The following is a 13,780-nucleotide window of genomic DNA, read 5'->3' on the forward strand; positions in this document are numbered from 1 at the left end:
GATGGCAAAGAATTAGAAGCAATCTGGGTGTCCATCCTTGGTGAGTAGAGACGCAAGAGGGAGGAGATATGGGGATATATGTATAACTGATTCATTTTGTTATACAGCAGAAACTAACATAACATTGTAAAGCAATAATACTTTAATAAAGATGTTTAAAAAAATAAAAAAATAAACCCAAAGTTAGCAGAGGGAAGAAAAAATACAAGTTAGAGTGGAGATAAATGATATAGAGAATAGAACAATAGAGAAAATCAATGAAACCCAAAGTTGGTTATTTGAAAGGTTAATAAAATTGATAAACCTTTAGCTAGATTGAGTAAGGAAAAAAAAGAGAAGACTTAATAAAATCAGAAATGAAAAAATATATATAAATAAATTAATGCTTTAAGATAAATAAATAAATAAAGCTAAAAAAAAACCCCACCAATATATTTTGCCAGGACACATACAAACAAAAGGCTATATAACATTTAAAAATTAGCTTGATTCCCTGAGAATGGCAAATAGGAAAAGAAAAGAAAATCAATAAATCAATCAATTCATCAGGAAAGGAAACTTAACTTGGACCTAGAAGTTTTTCTGCAGGGGGTGGGATTGGATTTGGACCTTGCAGGATGGGTAGAGAGACTTGGGAGAGCTAAGGGGTGATCTGAAGCCATGATAGTGGCAAAATGTGGGAGACAGAGCTAGATGGGGCTTAGAGGTGGTACCAAGAGTCTGCCTTGGTCTGAGCAAAAGGACATAGTCCAGAGGGGTTGGGAGTTGCAGCTGGCTATAGAGGGACTCAAGCTCTGGAGATGCCTTAAGGGTCAGCCTCCTCTCTGGCCATTTCATCCCCTCAACTACTGCCAGGACGTGCTGCAGGGATTGAGCCCTTTCCTGCCCTTTACCTGGTATTCAGGCCTCATTCTCTTCTAAAGATCTCCCTTCTAGCACATCCCCGTCCCCTGGATGACGGCATCTGCTGTATTGCCCTGTGATCAGCTCCAGACAGGAGTGTAGGTGAAAGTCCAGCCCTTTTCCCTAGGCTGGGGCTTAGCGTCAGGCTAGACCAGGGGCTGGTACATTCATTACTCCCCGCTTCCCCTAATTGTAGACCTCAGCAGCCCCAGCTGGGCCTGTCCTGCTGTGTGGTCACCTGTTCAGCCTGTAGCTTGACCTGGGACAGCCCTGACATCGACCACTCTACACAGCCAACCACTGCAGATGAAAAGCTGAGGCCCAAGGGGAGAAGAAAGGGGCCCAGAAGGAGCAGGTACATTGAGGGGTACTCAGAGGGGAGGAGCCATGTACCCAGGGCTGCTGAACTACCTCGGTGCAAATCCTGACTCCATCAATTACTGGCCGTGTGAGTTTTGGCAAATGACTTAATCTCTCATAGTCTTACTTCCACATCTTTATAATGAAGGAGAATAGTAGAATAATAATACCAACCACAGAGGGTTACTGTGAGAATTAAATAAGATTATGTACTTAGTGTCTGGCATAAATTAAGTCCTCAATAAATGTTAGCTGCCACTTATTATTAGATGTTCTCAGTCCTGGTCCTTGGGCTCCCAGAGCTGGAGCAAGACTACCTACAGCTCAGAAGAAACATCAGCCTGGCTGTGTCTCTGGCTCCATTTTGGAGGAGGTATGGGGGTGCGGAGAAAGGGATGGGAAGGGGGTTTGGTGAAAACATGTACTACTTTGTTTTTTCGGCCACAATGCGTGGCATGTGGGATCTTAGTTCCCGAACCAGGGATGGAACCAGTGCCTCCTGCAGTGGAAGCTAGAAGTCTTTACCACTGGACTGCCAGAGAGGTCCCTGTATTTATTGTATATAGTTATGATAAAAATAAAATATACAGTATTAGAGGAGATAGTCTTTCATTGTATAATATCGAAATAAACTTTTCACATTTTTAATGACATACTCGAGCATATTTTTTGAATATGCACTTTACATAAGGTTTTATGCCAGAAATGGCTACACACAATTCCCGATCAGGACTTTTTACTCATGATTTCTTCAAAATCTTGATTGTGGTTATTAATGAGAAATGCTTTTTTTTTTCTCAAGTAGGTGGTGGTAAATGGAAAAGGAGAATTTATGGGTTTTTCCTGCTATTAGCCAGAATTTCTATTTCATTCTTGAAATCATTTAAATCCAGTTGAACATTTTAATAGTTTTTAAATGATGATTCTTTCCCTGAAGTTATTCACAAATGTTACTCTACTCCATTAACATTTTTGTCTTTATGATTCAAAGTATAACAGCAACACTACCAGGGTATAATTTTTAACCTCACTTTTCCAAAGTTGAATTTTTGCTTTGAACCCCCAAAACTCTGTCAGTTCACATTAATCTCTTTTCACATGGTCCTTCCAAATTTCTATAAGCTATATTCAGGGACCCAAAAAATCAGCTAATCTCTCTACAAATCTGTCAGGGAAGAATCGTTCATGGAAAAAAACTTTCAATTTTTATTTTTGCTCACAAACTTTTGAAAATTCTTCCCTTGGATCAGCTCACACACTTATGAAACAGTAGAGAGGGATGTTCTGAGCCCTTGTCTTATACAAAGCTGAAAACAGGTGGGAGGTTAGTACCTTGTATTTAATTAGATTCATCATACTGATAGTACAATTTCCCACGGAAACCAGATCAAAAGGCCGACTCTTACAGATGAAGACTCCTCTGTATAAAACAATAAATAAAACAATGTATTACTTGAATCTCGGGTTTTTCAGAACAAACTCTAGATGCAAAGCCTTTACATCTTCCTATCATTGTGGCCTCACTTACTACACAGACTTTTTTCAAAATATTCATAAAAATGAAATGCATGATCCTGGATTGATCCCTTTTGCTATAAATTACAGGATATTATTAGGATAACTGGTGAAATTTGAATGGGATCTGAGGATTAGGTGGTAGTGATGGATCAACATTAACTTCATGACATTGATGGGTGAATTGTGCTTATGTAGGAAAATGTCCTTGTTTGCAGAAAAGCACACTAAAATATTCAGAAGTGATGGGGCACTAGGTCTGCAACTTGCTCTCAGATGGTTCAGGAAAAAAATTCTCTGTACTGTTCTTGCAATTTCTCTTTGTGATTGCTCCAAAATAAAAAATAATTCATGAAATATTTGCTGGAATATTTTAACCTAGAATCATCTGTTTGGCATTGTTGCTTCTCTCAATCATTTTGCATGCAAAACAGACATTTAGGCTGAGGAATGAGGTTTGTGGGGCACCCAAATCCAAATTTGAGATGGTCCTCATGACATAAACACCATTTATGGACATGGAGTGGGTCCTGGAAATACGATGATGTTGCAGCTTTACCCCAAAAGTTGTCCATTATGATACTGTGATGGTTGATTTTAAAAATTATTTGTTTATTTATTTGTTTTGGCCACACTGCACGGTTTGCAGGATCTTAGTTCCTCGACCGGGGATTGAACCCAGGCCCTCAGCAGTGAAAGTGCCGAGTCCTAACCACTGGACCACCAGGGAATTCCCTTGTGATGGTTAATTTTATGTATCAACCTTCCTGGGCCATAGGGTGCCCAGATATTTGGTCAAACATTATTCTGGGTGTGTCTGTGAGGGTGTTTTTCGATGAGATTAACATTTAAATCAGTACACTGACTAAAGCAGATTGCTCTCTCTGATGTGAGTGGGCCTCATCCAATCCGTAGAAGGCCTGAATAGAACAAAAAGGCTGACCCTCCGAACAGGTAAAAAACAATTCCTCCTGCCTGACTGCCTTTGAACTGGGACAGCAGCTTTTTCCTGCCTTCAGACTCAAATGAAACAATGGCTCTTCATGGGTGGGTTGGCCTTTGGGCCGTAACTACACCGTCGATTCTCTTGGTCTCCCACTTGCCAACTCACCCTGCAGATCTTGGGGCTCGTTAGCCTCCATAACTGTATGAGCCAATTCCTTATAAAGAGATTTCTCTTTATCTATCTATCTATCTATCTACATTCTATTGCTTCTGTTTCTCTGGAGAGCCCTAATACTGATTTTCATACTGAAAGTGGTTCTAGAGGAACAGAATTTTAAGGATGAGTTTCTGAATTGGTTCTGGGGTTTCTGGAATTGGCTTTCTAATCTGATTAGATTTTAGAGACACTAATGACTATCCCAGTAGTAAAGAGAGCACGGATATTCCATGGCATGAACTGCTCATAGAGATACACAAAATATTACCGGTGGATACTCCTAATCAACCACTCATAAGAAGCAAGGATCTGGGTGACCGTGTATTTATTTTTGAACATGTTTCTTAAATTAATGACTATAACGAGCTTGGCTGGTTGCTCCTAATGTTGCTCTACAAAGTGGGGAAAGTAAAGACCAGCTCAAGGATTTGAATTCCCAGCACAAGAGCCACATAAGGGACTTGAAAGCTTCTAGGTGTGCCCTGGAGACCCTTATCTCCTGTAGTTGCAGGGCTGAGATTACTGAAAATCAAACCCAGAATCTCATCCTGCAACTGGCTGAACTTCAACACAAGGTGGATTCCTGGCCTTACAGGGTGTCCCCTGTTAAAGTGAGAGAGCATGGATGGGGAACGAATAGGATCCTGAAAGTTGGGATGGTGAGCCCAGGTCTCCTTGAGGAACACTGCCAAAAGTTCATACTGTTAATCTTTCTCTCAGCCTTCCCCAAAGGGACTTACAGCCTTTTACCAGGGTAACCGTACATTGAGTAAAAGGAAATAATCAGATCTTTGGGGGACTACTGGACACTGGCTCTGAACTGACACTGTTTCCACGAGACCACTCTGGTCCACCAATCAGGGTAGGAGCTTTTGGAGGTCAGGGGATCAATGGAGTTTTAGCTCAGCTCTGTCTCACAGTGGGCCTCGTGGGTTCCCAAACCCATCTTATGGTTATTTCCTCAGTCACAGAATGCATACTTGGAGTAGATCTACTCAGCAGCTGGCAGAATCCCTACATTGTTTCCCTGATCTGTGGAGTGAGGGCTATTATGGTGGGAAATTGCAAATGGAAGCCACTAGAACTGCCTCTATCTGGGAAAATAGTAAACTAAATGCAGTACTGCATTCCTGAGGGATTGCAGAGATTAGTGTCACCTTCAAGGACTTGAAAGATGCAGGGGTGGTGATTCCCATCATATCCCCATTCAACTCTCCTATTTGGCCTGTGTGGAAGACAGATGGATCTTGGAGAATGACAGTGGATTATTGCAAGTTTAACCAGTTGGTGACTCCGACTGCAGCTGCTGTACCAGATGTGGTTTCACTGAGCAAATTAACACATCCCTTGGTACCTGGTATGCAGTTATTCACCTAGCAAATGCTTCTTCTCCATCCCTGTGCATGAGGCCCACCAGAGGCAGTTTGCTTTCAGCCAGCAAACTCAGAAATACACCTTCATTGTCCTACAGTTGTATAACAACTCTCCAGCCCTATGTCATAATTTAGTTCGCATGTAGCTTTACCACCTTTCCTTTCCACGTGATATCACACTGGTCCATCACACTGATGACATTATGCTGACTGGATCTAGTGAGCAAGAAGTAGCAACTACTCTAGACTTATTGGTAAGGCATTTACATGTCAGAAGGTAGGATATAAATCTGTCAAAATTTAGCAGCTTCTACGTCAGTGAAATTTCTAGAGGTCCAGTGGTGTGGGGCATGTTGAGATATCCCTTCTAAGGTGAAGAGTAAATTGTTGTAGCCAGCCGTCCTACAACTAAAAATGAGGCACAATGCCTAGTGGGCCGCTTTGGATTTGGGATACAACATATTCACTTGGGTGTGTTACTCTGGCCCATTTACCAAGTGACCCAAAAATCTTCTAGCTTTGAGTGGGGCCCAGAACAAGAGAAGGCTCTGCAACAGAGCTAGGCTTCTGTGCAAGCTGCTCTGTCACTTGGGCCATGTCATCCAGCAGGTCCAATTGTGCTTGAAGTGTCAGTGACAGATAGGGATGCTGTTTGGAGCCTTTGGCAGGCTCCTATAAGTGAATCGCAGCCCAGGCCTCTAGGATTTTGGAGCAAGATCCTACCATCACCCACAGATAACTACTCTCTTTTTGAGAAACAGCTCTTGGCCTGGTACTGGGCCTTAGTAGAGAATGAACACTTGACCATGGGCCACCAAGTTACCATGTGACCTGAGCTTCCCATCATGAACTAGGCATATGTGACCCACCAGTCATTAAGTTGGGAGTGCACAGCAACACTCCATCATCAAATGGAATTAGTATATACAATACATGATCAGGCCCGGGCAGGTCCTGAAGGCACAAATAAGTTACATGAAGAAGTGGCCCAAATGTCCACGGCCCCCACTCCTCCTACACTGCCTTCTCTCCCCCAGACTGCACCTATGGCCTCATGGGAAGTTCCCTACGATCAGTTGACAGAGGAAGAAAAGTCTCGGGCCTGGTTTATAGATGGTTCTGCACAACATGCAGACACCACCTAAAGAGGGCAGTTACAGCACTACAGCCCCTCTCTGGGATGTCCCTGAAGGACAGTGGTGAAGGAGATTCCTCCCAGTGGGCAGAACTTTGGGCAGTGCTCCTGGTTGTTCACTTTGCTTGGCCAGACATGTGATTACATATCGATTCATCGGCTGTGGCCAATGGTTTGGCTGCATGGTCAGGCTCTTAGAAGGAACATGACTGGAAAATTGGTGACAAGGACATTTTGGGAAGAGGCATGTGGATAGACCTCTCTGAATGGGCAAAAACCATGAAGATATTTGTATCCCACGTGAATGCTCACTAAAGCATGACCTTAACAGAGGAGGATTTTAATAATCAAGTGGATAGGATGACCCATTCTGTGGACACCAGTCATCCTCTTTCCCCAGCCACCTGTCTCATCGCCCAATGGGCTCATGAACAAAGTGGCCAAGGTGGCAGCAATGGGGGTTGTGCAGGGGCTCCGCAACATGAACTTCCATTCATTAAAGCTGACCTGGCTACGGCCACCACCGAATAACCCATCTGCCAGCAGCAGAGACCAACACTGAGCCCCCTCTACAGCACCATTCCCCGGGGTGATCAGCCTGGTGGCGGGTTGGTTACATTGGACCACTCCCATCACGGAAGGGGAAGTATTTTGTCCTTACTGGAATAGACACTTACTCTGGATAAGGGTTTGCCTTCCTTACACCTAATGCTTCTCCTAAAACCACTACCCATGGACTTACAGAATGCTTTCTTTATGTACCATGATGGTGTTCCACACAGCACTGATTCTGATAAAGGAACTCACCAAAAGTGCAGCAATGGGCACATGCTTATGGAATTCACTGGTGTTAGCATGTTCCTTACCATCCCAAAGCTGCTGGCTTGATGAATAGTTGAATGGCCTTTAGAAGAGTCAGTTACAGGGTCAGTTAGGTGGCAATGCCTTGCAGGGCTGGAGCAATATGTGGTGTTGTTTCTCCCATAGTCAGGATTCATGGGTCCAGGAATCAGGGGTAGAAACAGGAGTGGCACCACTCAAATTATCCCTGGTGACTCACTAGCAAAATGTTTGCTTCCTGTTCCCATGACCTTATGCTCTGTTGGCCTAGAGGGCTTAGTTCCAAAGGGAGGAATGCTTCCACAAGGACACACAACGATGATTCCATTGAACTGGGAGTTAAGACCAGCTGCCCCACCACTTTGGGCTCCTCATGCCTCTGAATCAATAGGCAAAGAAGGGAGTTACTCTGCTGGTTCGGGAGACTCACCTTGACTACCAAGGGAAAACTGGGCTGCTACTCCATCACAGAGGTAAGAAAGAGCATGTCTGCAACACAGGAAATGCCCTAGGTATCGCTTAGTATTATATATCCTGTGATTAAAGTAAATGAAAAACTACAACAACCCAATCCAGGCAGGATGAGTAATGGTCCAGATCCTTCAGGAATGAATGACTGCGTCACTCCGTTGGGTAAAGAACCACAACCAGCTGAGGTGCTTGCTAAAGGCAAAGGAAATACGTAATGGGTAGTGGAAGAAGGTGGTTATAAATACCAGCCATGACAATATGGTCAGTTACAGAAATGAGGACCATAACTTTCATGCCTAGTGTCTCTTTATTTTGATATATATATATATATATATATATATATATATATATATATATATATATATATCTTTGTTTTCTTCTTCCCTTTCTTATCCCCTTATCATGTAAAATAAGATGTATTCACTTTATATCATAATATTTAAGTATTGTTAACTTTACATCATAGTATTTAAGTTACGGTATGTCAAAGAGAAGAGTAAACATCACACAAGGACTTTACCTCCTCTTCTGGGGAAGGGGTTAGTGCATTTTTGGTTGTATGCAAGATAGTTGTATCATGTTAGGTGGAAGGATAACCTTTTTATTATCTTCACTTGGAGATTAAGTGTGATTTAAGGAGATGCCTATGAGTGTCAAGTTGACAGGGGGTGAACTTGTGATGGTTAATTCTATGTATCAACTTGACTGGGCCACACACTGCCAGCTATTTGGCCAAACATTATCCTGGGTGTTCCTGTGAGGGTGCTCTGGGATGAGATGAACATTTGAATTGGTAGACTGAGTAAAGCAGATTGCCCTCCCAATGTGTGTGGGCCTCATCCAATCTGTTGAAGGTCTGAATAGAACAAAAAGCCAGACTTTCCCCAAATTAAGGGAGAATTCTTTCTGCCTGGCTGCCTTTGAACTGGGACATCATGATTTTTCTTGCCTTTGGATTCAAAATGAAACATTGGCTCTTCCTGGGCCTTTGGATGGGAACTACACCATCAATTCTCCTAGGGCTCCTGCTTGCCCACTCACCCTACAGATCTTGGGGCTTGTCAACCTCCATAACTGTGTGACCCAATTCCTTATAATAAATCTCTCTCTCTCTGTCTCTCTCTCCTCACACCGCCCCCCCCCTTCTATTGGTTTTGTTTCTCTGGAGAACCGTAACACAGATTTGGAAACAAATATATATATATATATTTTTGGTGGTACACGGGCCTCTCACTGTTGTGGCCTCTCCCGTTGCGGAGCACAGGCTCCGCGGCCATGGCTCACGAGCCCAACCGCTCCGCGGCATGTGGGATCTTCCCAGACCGGGGCACGAACCCGTGTCCCCTGCATCAGCAGGCGGATTCTCAACCACTGCGCCACCAGGGAAGCCCGGAAACAAATATTTTTATAAATTAAATCTATTTATATGTTAGGTTCTCAAAAATGATATTTAATATTAGGATGCATTAAGAGTACTTAAAATGAACTTCATTGACATTTAAAAAATCCACATGTGGTAAATGAAATATTAATTTTTGGTTAATTTCATAATGAAAATTCTAAAAATTCTAAGTATTCAAAATAAATATTATACTCACATATGAACATATTTTGAATAACAGCATTTTTGAAGTGATAAGGGCCTATAACAGCCCATTCTGACTTAATTAAATAATCCCATTATTATGTTTTCATATTTTTTTCTAAAAGTAAATGATAACCCAGAATGAAATTCCATCAAAAATCAGCATTTGGTTGTTAACATCAAAATCCAGTAATACAAAGAGATGGGGAAAAAGAGAAATTGGGGAGAGAGAGTGTCACAGAGAAAGTAGAGAGAGAGAAATAAAGAATAAGAGAAGGGACGGAGGAAGGAAGAAAGGAAGGAAAGAAGGTAGGGAGAGAGGGGAAAGAGAGAATGGGAGATAACAACAGAGAAAATAAACAAAATTAATGATGTTCCTTATAGCAGCACCTACTAATAGATGCTGATGATTCTGAAAAGATATAACTTCCATAACTTCTGTATTACTAGAAAAAATGTAAAAAAATTAAAACCCCAGGTTGAATCTAATAAAAATTTAAATATTACACTTATGCACACAAAACAAATTATCTTGATTAGCAGGAGCAAAATAAAAATCATATTAAGTGGAATGATTCCCAGAGAAGGTCAGAGGAGTGTTGCATAGTGCAGCCTGCACAGAGCTGCTCTCTGATGGCGGAAGCTACGCATGGAGTCTTTCCTGGCAGCATAATAATCATGGGATCTAGAAGTTCACAAAGAAAACCATGTGAGTACTGTACTGTTCAAGTATAGTTTCAAAATATTTTAAAACCGGTTTAAAAAACAGTTGTAAATGTTAGAGATATTTTTTAAACATTTGTCATTATTTTTAAAGTTACAGCTATCAATAACTCCCACCTGTGGAACTGATTTGCAGCACTGTAGGGTTCCTGGACACATGTGCTGGGAAAATCCACTTTAAAGAGTGAAGGCTCGTATTTTTGCCCTTGGAAGCTTCTCATTTGAAGAGACATATGTTTAGTTTTTTGCCTTTTCTTTTTGGGCTTAATGCTGTGATGAACACCCTCACATACGTCCCCTTATATATGTGTGTATTTCCCTAAGATTTATTATACTCAGGGGCAGAACTGTTGGGTCATACAGTATATGCATATTTCATTTGGCAAGGTACTGCCAGACAGCCTTGAGAATGGCCGCCCAAGTCCACACTCCCACCAGCCACACAGGTGGGTTTATAGGTCCTTACAGTCTCACCAGCACTTGGCATTATCCTGCTTTCTAATTTTGTCAGTCTCATAAATGTAAAGTCATATCTCAAGGTTATTTTAACTTCTCAGATTTCCAATGATCTTGAATACCTCATCATATATGCTGTTGGTGTTTCAAATTTCTTATTCTGCAAACTCTCTGTTCTATGTTTTGCCCAACTGGTGGTGGTGTTCTCTTTTTTGTTGATCCACAGGAAGCCTTTGGATATTCTAGATATTAAATCCCTTGTTGATTTAGACATTGCAAATATCTTCCCCCAATTTGTAGGTTATCTCTTACCTTTGTCCATAGTGTCTTTCATCAAGCACAGATCCTTAATTTTGATGTAATCGAATCAATCAACTCTTTACCATATGCATTATAGTCTTGCAGTTTTATCTAATAAGTCATTCCAAGTCCCTAGGTCACAAAGATATCCTCCTACAATTTCTCTTATTAACATTAGAGTTTTATCTTTCACATTTAGGTCCTCTATCTAGAGTCCATTTTTTTTGCATGGTGTGAGGGAGGGGTCTGGTTTTATTTTTCTCCAAGTCAAGAGTCAGTTTTTTCAACACCATCAACTAATCAACTGTCCTTTCTCCATTGATCTGTTATACACTAGGTTCCTTTATATCCACAGGTCTGTATTTATGCTGTTCTATTGGTCTACTTTTCTATTTTTGTGCCAATGCCACACTGTTTATATTACTAACTTCAGAGAAATAAGAAAGAAATGATAATGATAAGGCAGAAATAAATGACATAGAGAACAACAGACAATAGTGAAAATTGACCAAACCAAAACTGGTCTTTGAAAAGACTCATAAGGGAGACAGACCTCTGACAAGAGTGATCAAGAAAAAAAGGGGGAAGGGGGAGAAAATTACAAAAGCAAAATACAGAATTAAGTTCTTTTAAAAGATGAATTATGGGGCTTCCCTGGTGGCGCAGTGGTTGAGAGTCCGCCTGACGATGCAGAGGACGCAGGTTCGTGCCCCGGTCTGGGAAGATCCCACATGCCGCGGAGCAGCTGGGCCCGTGAGTCATGGCCGCTGAGCCTGCGCGTCCGGAGCCTGTGCTCCACAAAGGGAGAGGCCACAACAGTGAGAGGCCTGCATACCGAAAAAAAAAAGATGAATTATGAATGATATGCCAATGAATTTGAAAATCTGGATGAAAAGGATACATTCTTAGAAAAATATAGCATGCTAAAATAGGCACAAAAAAAGGTCTTGAATAGTCCAGTGAGTATTAAGGAAACTGAAATGGTAGTCAAGGAACTCTTCTCCTTCAAAACCCTAGTTGATTTTATAGGTGGGATGTAGCAAACTTTCAAGTTTCCAATCTTATGCATAATAACAAAAGAGTGAAACCTATCCATTTAATTTTTTGAGCTTAGTGCAACCTAGATTGCAAAACCAGATAAGGAGAACCCAAGAAAAGAAAATTCTAGGGCTGTCTCATTTATGAAATGAAAATTCCCAATAAAATATTAGCAAACAGACATTAACAGTATATTCAAAAGTATAGATTATAACCAGGTAGAGTTTACCCCAGGAATATAAGGATGTTATGGTTCAATATCAAAAGTCACTATATAAATGGTCTAAAGGATAAAAGTCATAAGATTAGTTCAACTGATGCAGAAAAATCATTTGATATATTCCTTTTACGTTGAAATTAGTGCATTATCTTGATTTTTGAGAACTGTGTAGGTGGGTTCCATTAGTAGTGAATTCCATTTTAGGAGAGTAAAAAGTACATTGGGTCTGATGAGTTGAGACTTACTGCTCTCAGGTGACACTAAGGCATATTGAGGACCAACAGGACAGTCTAGTTTCCCTACGGATGGTACAGCCTGGGAAGGGACAGTTCAAGTTATTTGTTGTCGATGGTGGGTGAAGACAGAGTTTTGGGGAATTGGAGTGTCCTGAAACAGAGAAACAAAGAGATGCTCAGATCAATCTCAAAGGAGTCTGAGCTGGATTCATGCAGAAGATGATGGTGGGTTTAGAACTCTGAGATGAAAGGGGTGACATATTCATCAATGTGGTGTGGGTCCTGAACGTGGTGGCAGACCTGTTGGCTCTTAGGAATAAATTGCCTTTCTTACCAGGAGGACAGGACTATTGTATAGACTCTGAGTTGGTATTAAGATGTCATGTTTGAGTGGATAACAACAAGGTTCTACTGTATAGCACAGGGAAGTATATTCAATATCCTGTGATAAACCATAATGGAAAAGAATATTAAAAGTATATACACACACACACACACACACACACACGCGCACACACATAACTGAATTTTTTTTAAAAAGACGCCATGTTTGAGGAGGACGTTGATGACAGGCTCTTTGGGACAGGAAGGTGGTAGCATATGCTGTGTAATTTTGATTTTAATGGGAATGTCCTAATCAGCTGCTCCCCCTTGTTAAGGTCAGCGGTCCACAAGTTGACTGGGACATCTGTAAGAGCCCAACCCAGAAAGTTGGCTACTGTGGATCAGATCAGGTTGTTATAGAGGGCATTATACTCCAACTGGCCTACAGCACATTACTCTGCTTCATTTGTAAGTAATATTTCTACCTGATATGTTAGTAGACACACAGAGGTTAGGCAGGAAGGTATATTGTATATAACACAGTAATAGGGAGCCATTTCCTAAGATTAGGGATAATTGGCTTTATCTCAATTTCAATCCCAGCAAACAACAGACCTAACGAGGCAAACTGAGCATGCGGAGACTAGGTAGAGCAGGTGGCCTTAGTATTGAGGGGGAAATGCCCATTTGCCAGTCAATGGAGACGGGGATGGTAGGATTGGGGGACAAAACAAGACAGTGTAGCTAGGAGTGATGTGAGTAGACTCAGTGTAACCCCCATGATTCTTTTCCAGGCTGAGGATGGCTGAGGTTTACTCAAGCACTCATTTTCCCAACTGCCAGCTTTTTGTTTCTTGTTTTTAAAACTATAGAGGAAATTTCTTTTGCTTCTTCTGCTCTTCTAGGGACATGACTTTAGTCTCCTGTTTCCTCTGCTGGTTTTTGAGTTTGATTGTGAAATGGGCTGGTGTGCCAAGGGCTGTATTGGAATGCTCCAGGAACGCTGGGTAGGAGTCTACAGATAAAACTTTGGAGAGATGACCACTCAGAGGGGCCTTCAAAATCCTCCGCCTTGGGAAATTTTCTGTAGCAACCCTTTATTATAATAATACTCTTCATGTGATTTGACTTGGCACCTA

At 41.5% G+C, this 13,780-nt stretch overlaps 1 pseudogene; it reads left to right on the forward strand.

The window, feature by feature from the left end:
- The first annotated feature begins 1,290 nt into the window (after nucleotides 1-1,290).
- LOC136793449 (uncharacterized) lies at nucleotides 1,291-13,450 on the forward strand (annotated as a pseudogene).
- Nucleotides 13,451-13,780: the final 330 nt, after the last annotated feature.

Source organism: Kogia breviceps, chromosome X, assembly GCF_026419965.1.
Source record: "Kogia breviceps isolate mKogBre1 chromosome X, mKogBre1 haplotype 1, whole genome shotgun sequence".
Taxonomy (NCBI): domain Eukaryota; kingdom Metazoa; phylum Chordata; class Mammalia; order Artiodactyla; family Physeteridae; genus Kogia; species Kogia breviceps.